Consider the following 10,220-nt stretch of genomic DNA (forward strand, 5'->3'; position numbering starts at 1 on the left):
AGAATCAAGAAGGACTGTTCATTTGATCATCAGAGGCTTAGGCTCTGTTATTGCATGCTTAGACTGTAGTATATTGAGAACCTAATTTAGGCTTTTTTCATCATGGATCCTTCATCTGGAAGAGAACAAGAATTTTGTTACTGTATTAGAATGCCCAGTAATGAAGGATTTGCTGTTCTGAATTTCAGTGTTAAAATTGCTACTTCCTATGTTTTCCAGGAAATAGAAGATGCAGGCACACCTGATGAAAAAGGAAACAGTGCTGGAGAAGAAAATTTGGACCTCAGAATAAAAGAGCTGGAAAAGTCAGAGCAAAAACTGAAAAGTGTTCTAGAGGACTACATGGAGTCAGATTCCATCCTAAGAAATAGGTAAATGAAAGGGGGGTTTGCATTAAACTTTTTTGTTATGTGACAAATGTACTCTTCACTTTGTCCTTTGTACTGGTTGTCAAATGATACATGCAGAACTAGCATAAAGAAAGACTTTCTGTGTTTTTAGAGTGTTGGAGAAGATGCATGCGTGTTTTGTATAGCTGTCAATAGAAAAGCAATAATCCTTTTTTAAAGAATTATTTAAGTAAAATTTACAGCATAGTCTAACATATTGTTGCAAATAATCAGGCAGCTTTCTAAGGATATTTCATTCTTATATATACATATGGTGTAAATTCTGTTTGTAAAGGATATTCCTTTCCTTTCAAAATAAGAGTTAATTTGGAATTTCGTGTTGTAAAAAAAAGTTCCTTGTTTCAGAAACTTTCATCTAATTTATTGTGTTAATGCTAATCATTACAGTAGATGAAGGTGCCATTAAGCATTAATTATACATTTGACTAGAATAATAAGGTTTTGATAGTCAGAAGCAGCACTGTTCTAAAGAATGTCAAACTTTAAAAGGATAGGAAATATAAATGGCATTAAAACACTTGTATAATTTTAAATTGCCTTGACTTCATCAAGGAATTTTGTTAGAAATATTTTAATAATGGGCTTTTTTCAAAATAATAATTAATTTTTTAAAATATTTTCGTATCACACTTCATAATTTTAAACTGCCATTTGACTAGCAACAGGCAAAGCAAACCTGTATTTTGTCAAAATCCATCTTTGCGGACAAAGTCAATATAATTATACACTGTAGGTTTTAGTACCCTCTGAAGGCATGTTATAAGTAAGATATTTTCAATTCAGCCCCTAAAATATAGGTACTTGTAGGTTGCCTGTGATGTTAATTTTGATGGGAAGCATTTACCGTCATACAAATTGAATTCACTGACTGTGAATGTACCATAATCCTATGATCAGGTACATGCAGAGACTGGAGTGTTGTGGTTGTCTTTATGGTAAGTTGTTACTTCATACAGCATGCCAAACTCCACTGAACAAAAATCTTGTAAACGTGTTTACTTATGGTATTCTTATTAAGTCGGCAGAAAGGTGTTACCTTTAAAAATTTTGACAGTCTCCAGCACAATGTGCAAATCCCAGTAGACATGTTAAGAATCAAGTGTTACATTAGTGATCAAAAATTTGTAACTATTTTATTTCTGGGAGACAAATACAAAAATAGATAAATTGATGCACTACTTGTGACTGCTTATCCATCTGGAACTGTACTGTGATATTTACTTAGCAAAAATGTTCATTCTCACTATTACAGGATGAAAGAGCTGGAACTGTTACACAAAACACTTCTTGTGATGACTGATCAACTTTATGTGAAGCTGGACCAAGTTGAAAATGCCAATGTGCGCATGAAAGGGAAACTGCGAGACGTTCAGGAGGACCTGATCAACTTGGTGAGGGGATATTATTGCAAATGACCTAGTTTATTTCCTCTTTGTGGTAGTAATTTATAATTCAAGTTCATCTCCAGTGACCTCTCTTTTTAAGCAATAAATAGTCTCAGCCTTTCTCTTTTTCTACAACTGAAGAAATCAGAAGAATTTTTTGACTTTTTTTTTTATTCCACCTGTCTATTTCTTTGTTGTTTTTGACAACACTGCTGTTACTTCTCTCATTTAGGCGCCTGATCAAATTTATGCTCCCCCTTCTTACTTTCTCCCTCGGACCCAGTCAGTGTACTCCTTCTTAGGTCAGACTTTATCTTTCCAGCCCCATACAACAGGCATTTTTACCTAGTTTTTATTCAATGGATTCATGAAAATGGAGAAGAATGAAAGTTGTTCGGGAGCAGTCTTCAGTGAAACAATGTCTTTTGATTCTGTTTATCATAAGATACACTTTCATTTTCTCAGAATTTTAGGTCAAAGTTGAATACCCTAACAGGACACTAGTACCATGTGGCAAGATTCACAAGAATGAAGAATAGTCTCTGCTTTTGTAATTAAAAGTGAAATGTATTTTTTTCAAGACTCAGGAAGCTTATGCATATATTCCCATCAAGAGTTAACTAAACAAAATAACAGCTCATATTTGCCTGACTTTTCAGCCTAGTGTTCCTTCTGACAAGTCCTTGCCATTGAAAGCCTCAGACAGGAAAGTACTGATGATCAAAATAACTGTTCTCAAGAAGTCCGTGAAAAAAACACAGTCCTTCATGTCTCTGTGCCTTCAGTGTTGCTTCAAAGTTGCTGCAATGTCCCTGTGATGCTGGTGGCTCTTACTCTGCTCAAAGCAAGGGCAGTATGGGACTCATGAAAGCCTCTTCTGCCTTTCATTGGCATCTTTCACCTCTAAGTCTTTGCATTCAAACACAATGTAGTGCAAAGGAAAATACCAAAGTATTTCTCAAACTATTTCAAAAGGCATCTGTTCCTTTCTCCTTTTTCAGGAGTCTTATCAGAGGAGCTGACAGATGACAGGTATGGTGAAGAGCAAAGGGAAAATGCTGGGCTCAGGAAAGTGTGTGTCCTGTTTTCTATAACAGAACCACAGCTTCTCTACCTGTAACACCCCAGTGCTACAATACTGTCAGTGTTAAGGATCTGTTACTGTATAAATCAGAGCTGGATATATGAATTATAGTTCTAAGTTTATTTTACAGTTTATTTTGATTTGATATGTACTGTAGAACATGCAAAAATGTGTTTAAAAATTCCTGTATGTCATATAGTAGCAGGTGTAGATGAGTTTGTTTTGTTTGTTTCCTACTGAGATGTTTTGGTGATGGCTGAAATGACAAACCAGGTAATTTTTGCTCTAAGTGCAGTATTTTACTGTCTTTTTTTAAAAAAAAATACATACTTACGTAATTCCTGAGTTTTCAGAAAACAAGGGCAGAATTATAACTAAATTGAGAAAAAGTATAAGGTAACAAAACCTTTAATAGTAATATGTTAATTGTACATCTCACTGAAACGATAGGTTGAAAACCAAAAGAAGTCAGAGAAGAAGCACAAGGAAAAGCTGCGTTGGCTTCAGGAGCAGCTGAAGACAAAAGACGATGAAATAAAAAACCAGTCAGAATATTTTGAGCACTACAAACAAAGGCAGAGACAACAGACAGCAGTACTGAGGAAAAGGGACTCTTACCTTCAGGGTGAGGTATCTAGGCTGGAAAAGCAAGTCCTAGATCTTAATGCCCATATTGCTCTTTTGACATCCAAGTTAGAAGAGGGAATGGTGCAGCACCTCCAGCAGAAGCTGCAGACAATGTGCAGTGGGACTCAGGGCTGTAAACACTCTGGTGTGGAAGAAGTGGAATGGAAGACTTGTATTGAAAATGTGGAGCATGATGTGAAAAGCCACCTCAAGGTGTTTCAGCAAAACCTGAAGCTCTTGAGGGAAAAAGAAGAAGACACCAGAAGAGAACAGGCAGACCTGCTGACTGAACTGCAGTGCTCTCAAAACACTGAAGACTTTCTCAGAACACAATTGGAAGAATCTCACCATCATGTCTATAGTTTAAAATTATCTGAAATCAAACTACAAGAAAAAGTGGAAGAGCTTTTAGATGAAAACAGAACTTTAAAAGATCAAGCTACTGTGAAGTTGAAAAAGAAGAAAGAAAATTACTCAGAACTTAAAAGATTGGTGGATGGGGACAACAGTCTTAATCTGGTAAGTCGATTGGTAAGTAAAAATAATGCAAAATTTAATTATTTTATATCTTTGTATCACCCTGGATTACACCTGTCATTAGAGGTACAGTTAAGATGCAAGTGTGAGGCTTTATCCTGCCTGATTTTTTCTTCTTACTATTGTTTATTCATTAGTACTTCCGGTGTCTCTTTCACACCCAGTAGAATCAGTGATGGGAGCTTCATAGCATCAGAGCTTTTGTTAGGTGCACACTGGGGGCACTCAACAAACCTTTTTCCCTTAATCTTTGAAGTTATGTGCTCACAGCAAAAGGTTGGCACTAAAAGTAGAGCCCAGAAGAACTTCTGAGACCTGCATTGTGGACACCAATCAGTGGAGGAGGACACATATGGTTGGATGAATTTTTGCATGTTATTCATGCTGAAATGCTGGAGCAAAAAAAGCATTCTTGACAATAAATCTTGTCTATGAGATTTTCTGGATAATGGTAAATGAGGGAAGACGGATGTGGCATTCATGACCAGGAGTGAGCTGAGCTAGTCAGTGGTTTGTGGCTCTGAAGCATTGTGATATGCCCTGAATACACTGAATAGGACTTGTTTGCTTCAAGCACTTCAGCACTGCATGGGAAAGCTCTGCTCATGCTAGAATATGGCATTCAGCTTCTGCCAATTCATTCTGCTGACAAGGAACAATTTTTTTCACAGCGTGGACTCAAACAAAGTTTTATTCTTCATGCACTGAGGTGCAGGGTATTTTTATTCTGAGGCTTTATATTTAAAGTGAGATCAGCTATGCCTTGCACTCATTTAGATTGTGACCTGATATCCCAAGAACTCTCCTGATTTTAACTACAGTTAACCAAGAGGTAATGGGCATGAACAAACCCTTTTGTATTGGAGGTCAATCAGACTGTGAGTACTTCCAGAACTGGGAGAAGCCAGAGAGGATCTTGTATCCATTAAGCTAGAGGAAATATAGACACATTTTTTTAACCTGGTAGTTCAATGCACTTTTGCAAGCCTGGTAATTTTATCCCATTAGTGTATCTCCAGTCCCAAAGCAGTGAGCTCCAGGAGGTTGTCTCTCTCAGAGAGTGGTGAGATCATCCTGCAGTAACCAGCAGCATGTGGGTGATCTCTGTGGAGAGCTCAGAAGCTGCACTTCACCCCACAAGTCTCTGTAGCTGCCCCAAGGTGGCAGAAAGACCAACTGCTTAGCCTGAGCCATTGCTATAGTTACTTTAACTGCTGTATTCATTTTCCCTTGGGAAAAATTTAAAAATACTTTGAGATACTTCTTGAGGGACTTGCATGAGTTGTAAACAGGTACAACCAACAAATGCAATATGAGGGTACTGCACAGCTAAAATCAAGAGGAGTGAGGCCTTTCAGAGCCAGAGAAGAAGTGGTGAAGAATTAATATTGGTTTGATAAAACTGAGAAAAGGAGAAAAAAAAAGTTGAGTTATTTAAAGATGTGAAAGCAAGATACACAAATGACTAATTGCCTGAGACCAATCCAAGAAGTCTTCAAGGAACTGGACTCTTTCTATGCTGTACTCTAATAAAAGCCTATTTTTTCCTCTACGTGAGGTTTTCTAACCATTTATTTTCTAAGTATTAATTTACATTTCTGGTGTCATAGGAGATTTAGAGTCTCAGTAAACCAATCTTTGGTATAAATAAACAGGCTGTAATTTGTGTTTACTTTATTCTGCTGCAGAGTGGATAGTATTGTTTAAATGCTGTGTATAGCACCAGGAGCATCAAATCTTGCACCTTCTGCATTCCTGGTTATCTTTTCCTCCTATTTTGGTACTACAAGTACACTTGCATTTTTCTAGTAGAAAATGACTTGAGATAGCCGGGAAAAAATATCAATATCGATGATAAAAGGAGGAGGGAGACATCTGGTGTTTTTCTGTAAAACTGAAGAGAGAGGGTTTTCTCCCCTTATCTGGAGTTTTACCAGCATGTATTAAAATAGAATATCTCAGTCTCATCACCTCAGTCTTGTAGTATTTAAGCCAAAATAGTTACAAGAAAAATCCTATTTCAGCTCATCATACTCCATCAGCAGCTATAAAAATGAGAAATTGTGAGCAATACAAGATCCAATTAGTCTGAGCACCAAGAGGTGAACTGCATCTCATGGTTGAGTGTAATTATGTAAATCTTGTGGAAAATTTGAATTTTTTTGATGCTCAGTATCAGCATCCTGACTGCAATATTCCAGTTGCAATATATGCCTGAATGAGAAATGAACGTACACCATAAAAGCAGCTTGTTACATGTGGCAGAGTATTGACTTATCAGTTTCTAAATGCGAGCATTAGGAGATCTGTTGAAGATGAGAGAAAAGTGTGAATAAACAAAGTGATGCATCTTTCCACAGCTTTCGCATGACAGCTGAGGTCTTGATTTCTCAGTGTGATGTTCTGCCACCTGAGCACTGTATCTTATACATCATTTTGTGCAACTTGCTTTTGACAGTACCCACATATCAAGCAAGAGTTGATACCTGTAAAGAAATAAATGAAAAGGTGCAGGAAAGGAATGATTGTGTTTCAAGGAATTGGCATTAGTTTCAAACAGGTTGCCCAGAGAGGTTGTGGATGCCCTACCCCTGGGGGTGTTATTTCAAATGTGTGGATGGGGCCTGAGCAACCTGGTTTAGTGGAAGGTGCCCCTACTCATGGCAGGGGGTTTGAAACTAGATTACCTTTAAGGTACCTTTCTACGCAAATCATTCTATCAGTTGATATTACTGAGAAAATAAGGGAAGAAGTCTTGGAAGTGTTGTGGTTTTCACTGAAGTTGTTCCTCTCAGTCAAGATCTTTTAATAGACCACAACAATGAGGCAGCTGACTTGGGTTGAAATAAAGATTATTCTCATTGGTGATCCTGTGGAAAATCAGCAGCCTTTCCTGACTCACTAGGAACTGAAGACTTGCAAGTCATTGCCTTTCCCATCCATATGTAATTTTAAAATTGCAGCTCAGTGCAAAGGGACCGGGTTTATTTTCTGCTGGCATTTGATGCTGAGCAGTGCAGGAAGACAAAAGTGCCTGTGTTGGCTCAGTTTCTGTGGTGTAGCTGTTTTGGTTACCATCTCAACGATGTGTTTTGTTGAGACAATCAAATCTGATTCTTCTGTTCACTGAAAATGAGCACAGTGCATGTGAAATGTGATCTGCTGTTATCAAGCAGTAGGGGTATCTGTTTTGCATCAGGAAGTGTCAAAATTTTCAAATTCAATCAGGGACTCAAGATAAATGTCAAGAACAGAATATGAAATTTGCAATTAAATTATCAATGAAGAAACAAAAGTCTGTTCAGAATGATTATTCCACTTTGAGTTCTTCTAACCTAGGAACAATTGTCTTTGTAGCTGGGCACAGAACTATTACTCTTATTCCCTACTTGACTGGACTTTCTTTTATCTTTGTTGACGACCATATAATTTAGTCACTGTTCCACCTGTCATCTGACATATTACATGCTTATGACTCGGATTTTCTTCCTTAATGCTTTGTAAAGTATGAAGGGAAAACTGAAGTTTACAATTACAATATTTACTAGAAAATGTTGAAATAAGAAAATTGTATGAAACAATAGCAGTTCTAATGAAATAATGGGTCTTTTGAATGCAAAATAGCAAAGGAAATTTATATGCCTGTTTTTGATATCATAAACACCATATATATGTATATAACCTGTGGGTTTTTTTCCCTTCTCCTCCCCTTTTTCCCATTAAGAATGGAGATCTAATTCAGGATGAAGTTCAGAAACTGAAATGGAGAGCAGTCTTGGATTCACTCAGAAACAGATCTACTCAAACTCCCGTTGTGCTGCTACATGATAAAGAGTCTGGTATGCAAAGAAATCCAGCGTTTTTGCTTTCATTTCTGTGCCATTATAGTGGAGATGATTTCATTCATGGGGTATGTGTGAAGGTGTAACCCTTTGAAAATCCTCCTAATCTGTAAACTGTATCTGGAGAAGGTGAAATGATAACTGTTTGCCACTATTCAGATATGAGCTCTCAAGAAATCGTAGAACTTCACAAGAAATCCTAGAACTTCCAAGAAACTACAGAGGTGAGGGGGTACTTAGTATGTCCTGGATGAGTATATAGTATTTAGCAATGTCATGCAGCAAGACAGATTTGCTCTTCAGACCAAACAATGTGAAAAGTCTTTTCTTGGCAGACTATACCAGGTAAATTCTTCCAACATAAATTAATGGAAATGCTATAGCAAATTTTAGTGTATGTAAATGCAGACCTGCACTGAGTAATTTTAATGTGTAAGGTTAATCCATAAGTTTTCACCTGCCCACTGTAATGAAATGCATTTTCCATTTCCAAATACTTTGGGAACTGGAAAATGCGAACCCCAAATACACCTTGTTTTAGACCTCAATATTTATGGGGTTTTTATGAAGCTCATTTTTGTGTTTAACATCATGCTTTAACCTGTATCATCACCTGTATAGCGGTGATGTATGCTGCACGTAGAGAAGGTAATTTTGAGCATACTCTCACTAAAATATTTTTCTATTCAAAACATCTGCTCGGATGATTTTGGGTTTGTTTTTTGTGTAACTATCTGGGAGTGACATTACATTTGTCCAGTGCTTTACCATAACAGAAACACCAGCCTATAGCTGTGATGGACTAAAGCAGATGGAGGAGCTACCAGAAGAACTTGTACCAGTTTTGGAATGCAGTTCTAGTGCCATTGCAAAAGTTGCTGGTGTTGCTGAGACTGAGCAGGTGAGAAGAAAAGATACTGCTCTTCTTTACAAGGTGAATACAGGGGTGCACTAAGAAAATAATTTACTTACTCATACCTAATTTGTAACTTTACTCTCATTGCAAGTCTTTAAATAATTTGAAAGCCCTCTGTATAGAAATATTTTTTTCTCTTCAATCTGTAATCAAGTATTGCATGGATGAAGGAAAAAACAAATTATGATTAATAATGTACTTCAGATTTTTCAGTCTGAAATATTTCTCATTTGTTATCATCAGGCCACCCTTGGACTACAGAGAGCAAATACTCTAGAGGATAGTTTCACTTTGCTCAGGTGTACCCCAAGTCGTCATGCAGCAGGACTGCTTCCCCCTTGTCCTGAGAAATTACCCAGTGATGAGACAAATAAGGAAACCAAAGATGAAGAAACCTTTTTTCTCTTGAAGAAACATGCTATAACTCTACCATTGAAGACATGCCCTGCATCTGTTATTGAAATCTTAATGAGAAAGAAGCTCCAACTGATCTTGTTTGAGCCTGGAAGAAGCCACATAACAGCTTTCACTACTGAGAAGAAAGTGAGGAGTTTGAGTTTCTGCGAGACAAATACTGACCTTTGGTTTGATGGCCTTTGCATTGTTGCAAAAGGAGGATTTTATGACAGAGCTACTGAACTTCTTCATGGAAAGTTACCTTCCACTGCGGCTGAAATTTTCACAACATCTCTAGAAGAATGCAACGTGGAAAAACATTGGGGAAACAAGAAAATTCTGCCAAAAAGTGTAAGTGAAAACAATTTCTGGATAAAGATGTTGATGATGATTAAGTATCACCAAAAAATTTTTACAGGGGGAGCTAAAAGAGAAGAAATACAGAATGACAGAGCCCAACAACTGCAGGTGATCTGTGATCTTGAGGAAAGTTCTAAAGTTTCCTACAAAACTGAATTCAGTCCTGGGAAGCAAGGAGTGGAAGCCACAGAGAGTCTCCGTAGCACGCAGGATGCCCAGAGTTTATCTGTTGATTTTAAAGACTTTAAAAAGTGTTTTGAAAGGAGTCCTGAATGAATGGTGAAAAAAAGAAAGTATTTCTGAAAACTGCATGCCTGATGTGAATAGTAGATGTGATGGAGAAGACGTAATTGAAATAGAAGAGAAAGAAAAAGAAAGCAGGCTCAGAAACCAACTCATCAAATAAGCCCCTCCAGCAATATTGGCCTGAAAAAAAGGAAAGACGAGACCTTGAAACTATGTGAACCAAATGAGGATTTCTCATGTCAAAAAAATAGGTGCTAAAATCATTCAGTATTCATATTCTCTGATACTTCTTTCGTCAGATGAAGAGAGGTATCCACTAAACTTACTGTTTCCTCTGTGTAGCACTTTCCGTTCAGAAATCGGGCAGAAACACCAATTAAGTGTAGTGGTTTTGGTTCACCAATCTAAGTTTCCCAG

The sequence above is a fragment of the Cinclus cinclus genome, chromosome 5 (genome assembly GCF_963662255.1).
Source record: "Cinclus cinclus chromosome 5, bCinCin1.1, whole genome shotgun sequence".
Classification (NCBI taxonomy): domain Eukaryota; kingdom Metazoa; phylum Chordata; class Aves; order Passeriformes; family Cinclidae; genus Cinclus; species Cinclus cinclus.